At 42.7% G+C, this 14,930-nt stretch overlaps 1 protein-coding gene and 1 long non-coding RNA gene across 7 annotated transcripts in view; one reads left to right on the forward strand and one right to left on the reverse strand.

Annotated features, from left to right (window-relative positions):
* Positions 1-14,930, reverse strand: part of MARCHF3 (membrane associated ring-CH-type finger 3) — a 136,344-nt gene that overhangs the window by 93,485 nt on the left and 27,929 nt on the right. The gene's annotated exons all lie outside the window — the stretch shown is intronic.
* LOC144322028 (uncharacterized) overlaps positions 1-14,930 on the forward strand; it is a 51,055-nt gene that overhangs the window by 15,361 nt on the left and 20,764 nt on the right. For 3 of the 6 annotated variants that reach the window (XR_013387589.1, XR_013387587.1, XR_013387588.1), the window contains 2 exons: positions 12,108-12,205; positions 12,578-12,699. This is a non-coding gene — a long non-coding RNA (uncharacterized LOC144322028). Of the gene's footprint in view, positions 1-12,107; positions 12,206-12,577; positions 12,700-13,143; positions 13,350-13,422; positions 13,670-14,474; positions 14,662-14,930 lie in introns of those variants that run through there. The other 3 variants (XR_013387590.1, XR_013387592.1, XR_013387591.1) reach the window with 3 other exon arrangements.

The following is a 14,930-nucleotide window of genomic DNA, read 5'->3' on the forward strand; positions in this document are numbered from 1 at the left end:
AAAAAAAAAGAATGATGTTGTGTTCATTAAAAATTCCTCTTCCTGCCCACTTGGACTCTGTACCTCAGCCCTTTGTCTTCACATAGAACTGCCCTGCCTGACCAAATGTTCCTATGTGATTCTGGGACCACCGCTTCCATATCCTGCGTGGCCAAACCTGCAAGGACCTACCTAGTGGAGCAGACCCCATGAATAGGCTTCAGGGGCTTCCAAATCCCTGGGATGTTACACAAACTCTTGTATGTGTATATTTTTCTGACGGACGGGTCATGGCTCTGATTCATATATGATCCTCTAAATATCAAGGACCTCTGAGTAGAAGCCTGATAATGGAACTCCCTCCCAAAATCTCATATTGCCAAGGCTGAGCACAAAGCTTGGCAAACACTTAGTAATTTTTTTTTTACTTAAAAAAAAAAAAAAGCTCACAATGATTGACTCTACAAAATATGCCAGATGCTGAGAGGTTTATTATTATGATCCCTACTCTATATATGAGGAAAATGAAATCCTAATTGTAGATCCCTGTTGTAAGACTCTAAACCCTTGATGTTAGCCACTCTGTGTATATGCTGTTAGATGACTGGATGCTGAATGAGATGACTGGTGGTAGTTACTAATACTTTCACTGTACAGGTAAGGTAAATGAGGTGTCAGCACGGGAAGAGGGGGGTTGCACCAAAAACTCACGTGCCTGTCTTCCTGTCAAGTGTATGCTCTTCCTTACAGTTCTCCAGCTGTGTCCGAAATAGTCTTTATTCCTTACAGACAGGAGAATGAAGTCCTGTATCCAAAATTGAACTCATTTCATGCATCTCTGAATGCGGGACTCTGGCGTGTGTATGATAATCTTGTTCATCAGTAGATGACGTTTCACACTGGCAGGCCCTGAGTCCAGAGGGCAGAGCTACCCCTTGGCTTCACCACATTATATGCCTTGAGCATGTGGGCCTGAGATGACCTGACCTTTAGAATTTTAAGAGAAACCAGAAACATAGATTTTTTTTTTAAGTAAAATTTCCTGAGTTTTACACATTGACGACTCACATATTTTTTTTGAAAACACAGTAAAGGCCAAACAAAATATATCATCCAGGGCTGGGTGGGCCTGCAGGCCATCAGTTTGCAACCAAAGTTTTCATTTGGCCAACATCCAGTGTGATCCTCTAGCCCCATCAGGCAGATAGAGTATATGGAGGAGAGGTGAAAAGAATATTAATTTTGTGTTGCTGCCTGTGAGCATCTCTACTGAAATGTTTGGTGAGAGAAGTGGTTGAGAGAGAGACTGAATTTTTTTGTTTGTTTTTACTATCTGTGGATTTGAAATAAGCTCTCCATTGGCCCCCAAACTGAAAATCAGGAACAAGTAGTAACAGTTGTGTGTGACTCTCCCTGAAGCTACCAGTCAAGCTTTCCACCTGCACTAAGAGCCATTCTCAGGCTCACTGACACACGACTTCAGCATTCTTCGAGCTTCTAGGTAGTGTGCAGGGCCCTGCTGAATCTGCAGAAAAATCCCTGGCTCACCGCATGTCTCCTTGCATTGCACGTGCTTCTGCAGGGCAGCAAATCAGCCTCCAGCAGTGAACAAAGGACTTCTTCCAGGACTGCTCTGGATAGTTGCTGTCCACTGAGAAAGAAAGTCTTCTCACAAGGATAGAACTTCTAATAGGAAGCCCCTACTTTGCATTTTACTCTGTCAAGCAAAGCTGTGCAAAGAGACAAATCTGGATCCATTTGGGGATCAACTACTCTGGGACAGGAGCATCCGGGGGCCCTTAGCCAGCTTCCCCAAAAATACAGCCTCTGAGGGTGTGATAGAGAAAGCCACGCAGAAGCATAATCTAGAAGGCCAGACTTTAGAGACCTTTAAGAATTAGTTCCTGCTCTAGCTGTAAGAATTGTAGGTGGAGAAACTTCTGGGAGCATTCTTGTCTTTAAATACAGTAGTAAGAGGGATGCAGAATATTAATGTCCTTTGCAAGGTGTTGGGAAATAACACTAAAAACTCTGCTATTCAAACCGAAGGTGCTGTGTTTGTGCACGCACCCTGTTTCCTCCTGCCATACCAGCAAACTGGGGATTTTCCAGCCTTTTTTTTTTCTTTAAAGAACAGCAAGAGAAAACATCACATCTGATCCGTAAGCCAACAGTAACAGAGTGCTAAAGTGTGGACAATATCAAATATTATGTTTGGAGTGAAGCTTCGTTCTTCATAGGCTGCCAGGCATGCTCATTTTAATTTTATAAGGAGAACACATTACTTGACTACTATGGTATTTAGAATCCCTATGCTGGAACAGTACCAAAGTCTGCTGTGAAATAGCTAAGGCTGTTTCCAAACAGTGCTTTCTACTTTTGTTAACACTTTCCTTTCCTTTAAAAAAATTTTTTTTAATTAAAATTCAATTTAGTTAACATATAGTGTATTATTAGTTTTGGGGGTAGAATTTAGTGATACATCAATTGCATATGCAACGTTCCTTTTTTTAAAAAAAAAAATTTACTTATTCATGAGAGACACACAGAGAGAGAGGCAGAGACAGAGGCAGAGGGAGAAGCAGGCTCCACGCAGGGAGCCCGACATGGGACTTGATCCCGGGTCTCCAGGATCACACCCTGGGCCGAAGGTGGCACCAAACCCCTGAGCCACCCAGGCTGCCCTGCAACATTCCTTTTAAGTCAGCTCGATAGAGTGTGCCTTTCTCAGCTTCAGATGACCTCAGATCATTTAATACCCAGCTTCAGCATGTTAGGAGGACCACCCATTGATAATGAAACCGTACCACTATCCAAACATTTGTATCATTCAGGTTTAAAAATTGTGGACAAAGGGGCGCCTAAGTGGCTCAGTTGGTTAAGCATCTGCCTTCGGCTCAGGTCCTGATCCTGGGTCCTGGGATGGAACCCCCCAATCCCCCTGTCTGGGAATCTCTGCTCAGCCAGGTGTCTGCTTCTCCTTCTCCCTCTGCCCACTCCCCACTCACGCTCTCTTGTGCTTTTTCTTTCTCAAATAAGTAAATAAAATCTTTAAAACAAACTTTTTAATATTGTGGACCAAGATCAAGTTCATATATCAATGCACACCCCAAAGAACGAACCTATGTTAGGTTTCTCCTTCTCTATTCCCACTTTTAAAATTCCTGAATATATAAGAACCTGTATGTTCAACAGAGGCCAAGTGGGAATGGTTCCCACAGGGAACACACAAGGCAGCAAAGGATCATGAGCTTTTTCACTCCTGCAAATAATGTGGTTCTTGAGGTAGAGAATCCAATTATCCCTTAAACTGTCTCCCATGTCCTGATCCATAGGGTTTGTTTCTTGTGCCAAGAGTTAAGGTAACCTGTGAAGGGAGCTGAATTAAGAGGTGCATTTTCCATGCATAAGGGGTCTAGAAGCCCATATATTCTAGAATTAAAGGCTGGATATAATTTGGAATTGGCTTTTTGTTTGGACTTTATTTTTGGTTGAGTAAATAATGATGGTTTGAGTGAAATATATGTGTAGATCCTTATTTTTTAATTGAGATGTAATTCACCTGTTCTACAATGCACCCATTTAAAATGGGTCTTAGTATATTCACAGAGCTGTGCATCCATCATGGTAATCAATTTTAGAAACTTGTCATCACTCCCAAAAGAAATTCCATACCCGTTAGCAGCCACTCCCCACTCCTCTCCTCCCACAGCCCCTGGAAAACCACAAATCTGTTTTCTGTCCCAATGGATTTGCCTGTTGTGGATGTCTTATATCAATGGTATACAGTAGTGGCCCTTTCTGTCCATTTTTTTTCACTTAGCACATTTTCAAGAGGGAGATACATGTCATATACACATGCACCAGAGTACTGTCTGAATGCTCCAAAAGGACCTGGACAGCACTGTTCTTGCTCTTCACTTTCTCACCTTCTTCAGAGAGTTCACATCACATCTTGATGTACTGGGGAAGCTGAGCAAGTCCTGCTGTCTCTCACAACAAATCTTCACTTGCCAATGGACATCTCGGTGTCAAGTCCTTCACACTCAATGCGTGCAACATGACCTCAGCAACTGAGGTATTCCTCTTCTTTTATTCATTTTTGTTAATGACACAACCTACTGTGCACAGTGACTTTAAAACCTAGTCATCTTCCCCTGGTACAAATTTCATTCCTCTGCCACTGTGCTGGATGTGTGTTCTGCCCATTTTGCCCCCATGGCTTCTCCAGGCTGCCTGGCCCTGTGCCCTTGAGGACGTTCCTTGGCCCCCACCCCTGTCACAGCCTCCTGCTCCAGCCTCTCCTGTACCGTGGCTGAACCCCAAGTGATGGAGAAGGTAGAGCAGGGGAGCCATTGGTTGGCTCAGACCGATGCTCATCCCAGCATAATGGAGAGACAGGCTGTCCTCTTTGTGCCTGGAGGGGGAAGCTGAATGCTTGGCAGCTCTTCCCCAGGCAGCCTGGGCTGCACCTGAAGGGGTTCTGACTGATTCATTTTCAAGTCCCCCAGCTGACCCTAATGGATAGTTCTGGGTTCAAACACATTGCAGCAATAGCACTGTGGGAGGACAAGCAAGTGCTCTCATGTCAGGAGACCTGGTGTCCATCCTTGGCCTCCCAAAGGTTGGCTGTGGTACCTATAGCATCTAATTGTCGACCAACACTTTTATTATTTGTAGCATGGGCTAAATACATGGGAATGTTCTGTGCATTAATTAAATCAGATGTGAAGTATAAAGTAGAATGCCTGGCACAGAGTAGTCACTCAGAAGGTAGGGGGTGGAGTAGGATAGATATGCCTTGTTCTGAACTGTCTTTGTCACGTTGCTAATATGGCTGGGTGATAACCAACGACCAGTTTGAGTCTTTGTGAAAGGTACAATGACTCAGCTGGCTGAGGGTACTCTGGAACTTACAACTAATCTTGACACAGGAGCACAGCCAGACCTCAACATTTTGTGCTGCTTTAGTTCTTGAAATGTGGGAATGCAATGGTGCATGCAGGCAGTGTGGTGTGTGGAGGGCCAATGGGTCAGCAGTCAGGAGAACTCGAAGTGACAGGAAGAAACTTCCACTATATCCACATGGGTTTAGGCTGTTCTTGACACCCTGTTCATACAACCACCTAAACCCTAATCATAATGTTTTCTCTTCCCTAAAACTCTTTGGGTAGATAAACTGAGACACTTGGTAACAATGGGCTCTAAATACTTTGCAAGGTCTCCTCGACACTTCTGAACTATGATAAAGGCTTCTTGTGGAGACAGCTGTGCACACCTTCATTCTCTCCCCTCTGCAGGAGGAGCCCTGGGTTAGAAAACCTGTAGGAGAATCACATAGCTGGACTGCATGTATACCACCCGGCAGCTCCTTCAATCCCCCAAAGCGAGTTGACTTTGGCTTCCCAAGAGAGCTGCTTGTTTTTTAGTAACAAAGGGACAGATGATCCCTTCTGAAAAGCTGGCATCAGGACAGGAGGGAAGGGGTAGGCAAGAGATCTGGCAGGGCCGTTGTATCCCCATCCCTATCTGAGGACAGGAACAGGCCTCTGCCCCTGACCAGGCTTTCTTTTGAGTCTGTGAGGCCACAGGCCGGTCACTTCCTCAGCTCAGGATCGTGTATCAGAAACAGCAACGCAGCAGCTCAGAACTCTGACTTACGGCAGGGATCTAAATAAGGCAGGGCTCAAATTCTCTCTTTTGGGCATCAGCAAAGACTATCGGAAGTGTCAGCAGGCTGAGAATGCAGACCTCGTCGGAGAGCTAACTTTGGACTTGGAACAGCAGTTTACTCCAGGCCCCAAATCCACCCTCACTGCCAACTTGATTTATGATGCTGGGGTCAGCCCACTGAAACTCATATGGCCAAGGAGCCAGGTCCCTCAACTTACTTCCCAACTGTGCCCCCTCTGCATCTCAGACACCTCTCACAGTTGGCAAATCAGAAGGAGCACACGGTGCACGGGGTTTCCTTAGAAGGTGCCTAAGGCAAAGCAAAGACCCACACCAGAAGCAAACATTGAAATCTATGTGACTTTACCTTTTTCCTTTTATCTATGTTCAGCTTCCTTTATGGTTTTCATATTTAATGAGTATTGGTTAATTTTTTCCAGTCCTAACACTGAAAAGTTGATCAGAACATGTGACACCTACTATCGTACGACAAAGAGTGTCAGAAGTTATCCAGGTGAGGTCAAAGCAGGGTAAAATCTCTTTGTGATCTACAGGTGATCCCCGAATAGAAATATATCATGTTAGTGCGGGGCCTTGCAATTTTGAGGGGTTGGAAGGGAAGAAAATACTACGGTTTCCTCAGCGCATGGGGGGATGCTACTGGTCGTTTGAGTGATGCAATGCTCTAAGAAGGGAATGTGTTGTCACCCTCTAAGGAGGGTGGTGGCTCTGGGATGGACTCGGTGCACTCATGGGGGCTGTGGGGGCAGAAGGTTGAGGAAACCTGGTGATTCTCCATATTCAAAAAAAGACGTTCTAGAGAGTAAACCAAACTGGAGTGAAGTTGCTTGGAAATTAAATAGGACAGGGACGCCTTCTATGCCAGGGCAGGGGGATATGGAAAGGAGCAAGACAAGCCCAGCAGAGGGGAGGCCCAGCCAAGGGGCAGCACCCTGGAAAGAAAGTACAGGAAGCAGAGCCCAGTGGATGGGGGAGGCTGATGGAGAACCAGATGGGAAATAGGCTGCAGCTCCAGAGCCTGTGGGCTCATTGCCAGAGCCCAGCCCAGGCCTCAAGGGAAAAGAGAAGAAGCCAGCAGGAGCATAGGGCTTCTGAGAGCCAGTCACGGTTCTCAAATATATTTGGGTCATGGGTCCCTTTTAGGATCTGAGGAAAACTAAAGAGCTACTCCCCAGGAAAACACCTTCCTTTCTGGGGTTTCGCAGGTCCCTGCAGGCCAGATCACAGACTCGGGGTGAGGAAGCCCAGGCCCAAAGGATGCTCCTGGGCACTGAAATGAAGAGCAGTGACAGGAGTGATGGCAGGAAATACTTGCATGATTGTTTAATCTTTTAAACCTCTGGCAAACTAAGTGGAATAATATGAGACCTGGCCTGAAACTGGTCTGAATAATACATAATTTGCAGCAAAGATGAGTGAGGCACTTAAACTTCTGATGTGTGTGTGAGTCCAGTGGAAAGGTGGGGACCAAGAGGGTGGGGGAGAGAGCCTAGAGGCAGCCCTGAAGAAAAGAGGAAGAAAGAAAAATGGGGAAACCAAAGGTAGGGAGTGTTTGGCAAGGAAACTGTCCCCCCTCTGCACCCCCAGCTGGTGGTGCAGAGAACGTTCAAAACAATGGGGAATGGCTCTGGGTTAATGATGCTTTGCTCTTAGGGACCACCCTTGGCTTTCGTCACGTGTGTTTCATACTAAATTAAGATACATGGTATTTTTTTAAGAAAAAAAATAAAAACATGTATTTGTAATAGTGAGTCTACTTATATTGTAATGATGTCTTTTTTTTTTTTTTTTTTTTTTTTTTAACAAGGCATTGTTGTTTCATCTAGTCATTTCATTAAGCCACAACCTGATTTCTGAAAAGATGTGTCTTGGGAGGTATGGGGTGGGGGGGCGGGCAAAGGGTTGCTGCTCTGTTTGCTATTATTAAATTATGTGATAGGTTTAATCTGATGTTTTTATATTAATACTAGAGCATGCCTTTTTTATGGATGAATTTTCAGTGGTGGTAGGAAGGCTCTAATTCTGAAAAAAAAAACACAGCAGTTTTTTATTTGTTTTTAAAGATTTTATTTATTTATTTTAGAGAGATAGCACACAAGTCGGGGGAAGGGCAGAGGGAGAAGGAGGGAGAGTACCCCAAGCAGACTCCCCACTGAGTGAGGAGCCCTATGACCCTGAGAACTTGCGGAGAGCCGAAATCAAGAGTTAGATGCTCAACTGACTGAACCATCCAAGCACCCCTGATTCTTCTTTTTTTTTTTTTTTTTAGTGAAAATATAGTTGACATACAATACTATTATTAGTTTTAGGTGTACAATATAGTGATTCAACATTTACATACATTAGGAAATGATCACCACCATAAATCTAGCTATCATCTGTCATTGTACAAAGTTGTTATGATATTATTAACCATATTCCCTATGCTGTATGTTGTATCCCTGTGTCTAATTTATCAGTGGTCTTGGATTCTTAAACACACCTTTGCTGGGAGAGAGCCTGACCCTGAGAGCATTTTTCATGGATGACTATTTGGTCCATGGGTCTACAGAAGACATAAGGAGATAGCAAGGTAGACTGTTAAAGGAAACTCACCTTCTTAGAAAGAAAGGGATAGTTTAGAGCACTAGCAGGACATGCCCTGAATGTGACTCCATAGCAAGCTTATCTAGTGGTAGTAGGATTTATAGAAATATGTTTATTGTGTACCGTTCCACAAAGATACGTACAGCATACTGTGAAAGGTACAAAAATAAGGAATGCAGAATTAGGAGTCAGAAGAACTGGAATCAGGCAGATTCAGAAACTGTAAGGCACATGGTCTTGGCAAATTTTTTTTATCATTTCAAACAGAGCCTAAGTATCCTCCATATAAAATGAGACTTAAAAGTGCCTGCTACCTCCCTACGGGATACGTTGTATCAAATATGAGAAGCGAATGAAATAAGAAATTAAAGCACTGATATCTCTAAAGTACCATATTAAAATATACCATTATTATATGAAGCTAATTTTTTGAAAACTTAAGCATATATAAAATAATTTTTTTTGAGCACCTACTTTAGACAAAGCATCATTCTAGGTGTTGTGAATTACAGAGGCAAATAAGTCCTTCAAAGAGCTTTGTTTGTGATTCTGAAACTTAAAGGGTCAGATTGAAAGCTGAGAAGTCATATTATGAAGATTTTTCAAATAGTTAAAGTTGGATGGATCTATATCCAAACAGAAAAATAAACAATTTCATTTAGGTAGGTCCTTTTAAATAAAGTGAATATATGAAAAATTCTAAAATAAGTGCAATGAAGTAGACACCTGAGAATCAATATTGGTAAATCTGTCTTGAGCAATACATAAAGCAAATAAATTTGAGCTGAATCATGTGATGCTTTTTTCTGTTGTTTTGTTTTAATCTCAAAAGGATTGCTGACCTCTGCTGACATGCCAGTATTTAGGAGAGGCACTTGCAGAGCAATCAGGCCTTTTTTACAAATGAATTTTGATTTCTACAAACAGAAGACAGTAGGATAAATATAAGCACTTGTCTCCTTAGACTCTAATAAAATGATAACAAAATGGGAGGGATGTAAAGGGACACAAAAGAGAATCAGGGAAAGAAGATTTCAACAAACTTCCAGAGGTCAAGGGGAGGCTGGCACAGAGAGCAGAGCAGATGATGGTTAATTTTATGTGTCAGTTTAGGTAGGCTATGATGCCCGGTTGTTTGGGCAAATGCTAGACTAGACGTTTCTGTGAAGGTATTTTGTAGATGGGATTAACATTTATAGTCATTTGACTTTAAGTAAAGGAGATTATCCTCCATAATTCGAGTGTGTATGGGAGTGTGTGTGTGTGTGTGTGTGTGTGTGTGAGAGAGAGAGAGAGAGAGAGAGAGAGAATCTAATCGGTGAAAGGTTTTCCTAGCAAAAATTAAGGTTTCCCAGAGAAGGAATTCTGCCTCAAGATTGTAACATAGAAATCCTGCCAGAGTTTTCAGCCTGCGGGCCTGCCCTGTGGATTTAGGACTCAAGACTGCAACATCATCTCTCATTTGAATTTCTAGCCTGTCTGCTTGATCTATATAGATTTAGGACTTTCCAGCCCCCACAATCGTGTATGCCAGTTCCTTAAAATAAATCTATCTCTGTCTCTCTAACTGTATCTGTATCTAATTTTACAACTGTCATCTCTGTCTCTATCTCTCTGGTTCTATTCCCCTGGAGAAGAATCCTGGCTGACAATGAGAACAGCCTAGAACATGCAGGAGAAAACTGGGAAAGTGGAAGGGTGGAGGGAGCAAGCATCCTGGCAGTGTAGCAGTAAAAGCCCTGGCTCACTGGGCAGCTGCAGCACACACTAGGACTTGAGAAGGAAGGAGATTCACTCAGGTCTTCTTAAGGTTCACGGGGCCTGCAGATGCTCCTCACACTCCTCTCCATCCTCCACCTTAGGTCCATGCACTGGGCCGGAAACCCAGAATTTTACTTTTACAAGTTAAATTGTACTATCTGTAGGGTATTAACATTAGGGGAAGCTGGGTGAGGGATATATACAGGAAGTATACTTTCTGGGTTAACTTTTCTCTAAGCCTAAAATTAGTTCAAATAAACCATTTTTTAAAATTGGGGGGGGGGGGACGACATCTGGGTGGCTCAGTGGTTGGGTGTCTGCCTTTGGCTCAGGTCCTGATCCCAAGATCCTGGGATCAAATCCCATATCGAGCTCCCTGCAGGGTGCCTGCTTCTCCCTCTGCCTGTGTCTCTGCCTCTTCTCTGTGTCTCTCATGAATAAATAAATAAAATCTTTTTAAAAATTGGGAAGAAGTAGAAGGGCTAGAGGATGTGCCACACAGTAGAGTAAAATCTTGTCTGCACGCATTTTAAGCACTACTCCCCCCACCGCCAAAAACTCCTAACTAAAATCTAGCCCCTTCTCAGTGTTGTTTCCAGCTGGGGATCGAGGTAGTACTATGGCTTTTCTGTATAATCTTTTCTGTGCTGTCTTATTTTTTAACTGATACATGTATCATTTTCACAAAAACTCGAAGCAGAAGAGTTATTTTACTTAGACATGAAAGAGTTTTTTTTTTTTTAATGGAGTTAACTCCCATTGACATCACCAACACACTTCACTGAAGAAGAAAAAGCCTGTAATAATAGGACAAAAGAGGAAATATTGCAAATGCAGACTTAGAGGCTCAAGTAGGAAGATAATATGGACATTTCTGAGCTGCCTTCTTTGTCAGAAAGCAAAGGAACAGGGCCACTTGGGTGGCTCAGTCGACTGACTCCTGGCTCAGTCGACTGACTCTTGATTTCAGCTTAGGTTGTGATCTTGGAGTCGTATGACTGAGCACTGAGTGGGGCTCCATTCTCGGCTAAGATTCTGTTTGGGATTCTCTACCTCTGTCCTTCCCCCAGCTCATGCAAGCACACACACTTTCTCTCTCTCTCTGCCTAAATAAGTAAATAAAATCTAAAAAAACAAGCAAAGGAAGTTTAAAAAACATAATTTAGTAACCCTTTCCCCTCTCCTAGATACTATGGATCTCATCAGTGCATGAGTGTAAATTTCAGTGTATAAATGGACCAAACAATTCATGAGTTGGGGCACACATTTATCTTGACCCCTTCCCTTGGCTGAGAAGTGAGATTTGTGTAGTAAGTACTACTGTGATCTAGCAAACAATAAACTGTAATACACATAGAAGAAATAAATGTTTTACTGATAGCACCAGTATGAATATATTAATCACAATACTTAAAGCACATCATTGATCATCGTGAGCAGCTTCCTATTATATTATGCTCTAATCCTTGGTGTCTTCTGCAATGATATCAACTTGTCTTAGTAAGAATGAAATTTAGCAGCATGATGTTGTCTTCTATTACTGTGTTTTCTTCTCCCTACATCCATTATCACTGTATTCTTTTCCTGGCAAATGTATTCCACTGCCTGATAAAATGTGTAGCATTATGAATTCGTCATATGCCTAGCAAGCAAGAGTCACCAAAGATATTTCCATGTATTTTCTGCCTCTTGGAATTGACAATACAGGGACTGCCAACTGGGTCTTCTTCAGGCCATGTGGAATATACAAAGTTGAACAAGTCACTCTGGTTGCAAATGCTAGCAGCTCTGGGGGAGCAATTTACTGGATAATATGAGGGAGAGCCAACCTGTGGGTTTAGTTAATACCAAGTGATCAGTCACAAATCTGCTGGGTGCCTTAGGGTATATGGTACAATCAAAACCTGTGATTGTCTCCCTTACCCATCCCCCACCCATCCCAGCTTCTCTTTTGCTCTCACATTCTGATAACCAAGCTCTAAAAAGTTCACTGGCAGTCAGATCTGTAGCTGGAAACAGAACAAAACTCTTCCCCTCCATACCACAGGTATCCTATTTATTGATTTCTATCATTTTGCCCAAACTAGTATCCATAAGAAGAATGCCAAATCAGCCTGATGGAACACAAGACCTGCCTAATGATGCTGTTGAGACTTCCCCAGTACCTCCCTGGATACACACTCAGGTAAGGAGGGGGCACTTACCGCTCTGTGGCTGATAGGTAGGCACAGAATGGACATTTCCCTAAAGGAAAATCAGAAAATAATCATTTTCCATTTACTTTCCCACCTTTCTATTTTGTTACAATGGAGTTGTGGGTAAAGTACAAAAGCTCCCTGGAGTCAAGTGCCCTTGGCTGAAAGTTTTCCTTAGTCAGGATCACTTGGGGAATTCCTATCTAAATACTTTGAGTTAACTAGCTTCTGGAGGTTACTAGCTGGATTTGTAGGTCAGGGTCCCTCTACAGTTAGTTGCCACAGAACTCTGAAGGTTTCCAAAGGGCATCAGAGAGTCCCCAAGTAATTGATTTTTTTTCCTTCCTGTTTCTGATGCCCAGCTGATTCTATAGCCAACTACCATGAATCACAATAGGCCAGAGGAGGACCAGACTTCCAACCCAAGTGGCCTTTGAACTGATCTTCCTATTGAGCACAGAGGTGCCATCTGCAGCAAAAACCAGTGAGCACTCTAACACATCTCTCCTGCAATTGGGCTTAGGCTTCAAGGCCAGGAGTGGGAAGCCAAACCCATAATCCCCTATTTCAACCAAAGACTAGATGATAAGATGCCTTGTTTGCAAAGTGGCTCCAGTGGTCAGAATCTGAAAGCATGTAGGTAAGGAGGTAAAAGAAATCAGTTATCAGGCAATTGAGAGTTTGTCTAAAGCTTGGAAATATCGCCCCCCCCCCCGCCCTTTTTAAAAAAGATTTATTTATCTATTCATGAGAGACAGAGAGGCAGAAATATAGGCAGAGGGAGAAGCAGGCCCCCCCACAGGGAGCCCAGTGTGGGGCCCCATCCCGGATCCTGGGATCACGTCCTGAGCCAAAGGCTGACACCTAACCACGGAGCTACCCAGGCGTCCCTAGAAAAATCGCCCTTAAAAAGATGTGCTATTTTCAGGTTCCCAGGACTCTACACAATCCGATGCCATCAACACCATGACCGGTGACTGCTTGAAGGCTGGGAAATGACTCTGTGGCCCACTAGATTTTCTGAGCTTATCTGCAAAGCTACTTTAATCTCCCCTGAATATCAGGGCAGAGTTTTGCCAAGCAGCCAAACACTCACTTTAATCATTTTTAGTTAGGAGAAAAAAAAAAAAGAAAGTTCTGTATATAAATAAAAAGCTTAACACATTGAGATGGGGTCCATATCCCTGCTCCATTTCTCTCTCTTCAGTGCACCCACAGCTGAATCAGAGCAAGCCAAATGACACCTCGAGGGGCTTTCAATCTACCTGAAATCTATAATCCTATCAAAATGATCTAAAATGGTGTGCATGTAACCTTAAACGTCGACCTCTCTCGGTGAATATTATAGGAATGCAAAACAGAACAGCCACTTTGAAAAATGATTCAGCAGTTTCTTATAAGAATTAAACATACACCTGTCATTCAACTCTGCAATCCCATGCTCAGGTATTTAGGTAAGATAAAAGAAAACACAATATTCACACACAAAAATTGTATGTAATGTTTCTGGTGACTTTATTCATAACGCCCTCAAACTGGAAATAGTGCAGACTGTTCTTCCACTGGTGAAGAGATACTGTAGTACACCCATACAATGAAATCCTACTGAGCAATAAAAAGGAATGAGCTACAGACAGAGAACAGCATAGATGGATCTCAAGTGCATTTTGTTATATGAAAGAAACCAGACTCAAAAGCCTTCATGCCATAGGATTTCATTTACACAACAGCCTATAAAAGGCAAAACCGTAGGATTAACAAACATGTCAGTAGTGGCCAGGGGCTGGGAGTGGAAGGGACAGCTGATTTCAAGACGGCATGAAAGAAATTTGGGGGATGATGACACTATTCTATATCTTGATTATGGTGCTAGTTACTCAACTGTATGCATTTATTAAAAGGCTTGGTACCATATGCCAAAAAAGGGTGACTTTAGTCCAAGTTACAATAAACCAATTGAAAATAAAATCTCAGGGTAAAGTGGTCAGTGATGAAGAAAGACAGATTTCAAAACAGCTGATTAACTTCACACCTACAATCAAGATCTGGAGGCCTTCTCCCAAGCTGGGTCTGGTAGGGCTCAGAAGCCAGCCACTCAGTTACCTTTGGACATACAGTTCAAACAAAGCACTAATACATAAATCAATAGGCCACTGCACCAGCATGCTACCACACATACTCATTTGGCATGTTTTCTAGCCTGTTTCTTAATGAGAGAGCTTCTCACATGCTGACATTAAGGTACTGGTTATTTTGCAGGGTGGAGCATGTTCCGACCTTACTTCTCCTAGAGTTCTAACTCCTTGGATGTCCCAGCTTACATAATCATTGGAGTCAAGCAGTTATATCACACTGAGAATTCAAGCCTGTCTTTGTGTTTTCTATAAATGAAGAAATACATGAAAAAAGTAAATGAATAAATGAAGCAAATTATCTTTATTAGCCCAACCGGACATAGCAAAGACAAAAAAGAGACTTCCCTAATTCAGTGATATTCTTTCAGATTACTGGTACAGAATTATTGTTGGCAGGAAAACACTCACGTCCTGGACATTCAGAGGTTTTTGTTTAATTTTCCACTGGATGCCATGACCATAATATAATATACTACCTCCATTTCCAATGGTTGTGATTTGAAGCTAGGCTTTATTTTTCCCCTCTTCTCCCAATAGGAAGATTTACTGAGAATCCGCTATATGGAAATAAATGCTAAGG

The sequence above is a fragment of the Canis aureus genome, chromosome 10 (genome assembly GCF_053574225.1).
Source record: "Canis aureus isolate CA01 chromosome 10, VMU_Caureus_v.1.0, whole genome shotgun sequence".
Classification (NCBI taxonomy): Eukaryota; Metazoa; Chordata; class Mammalia; order Carnivora; family Canidae; genus Canis; species Canis aureus.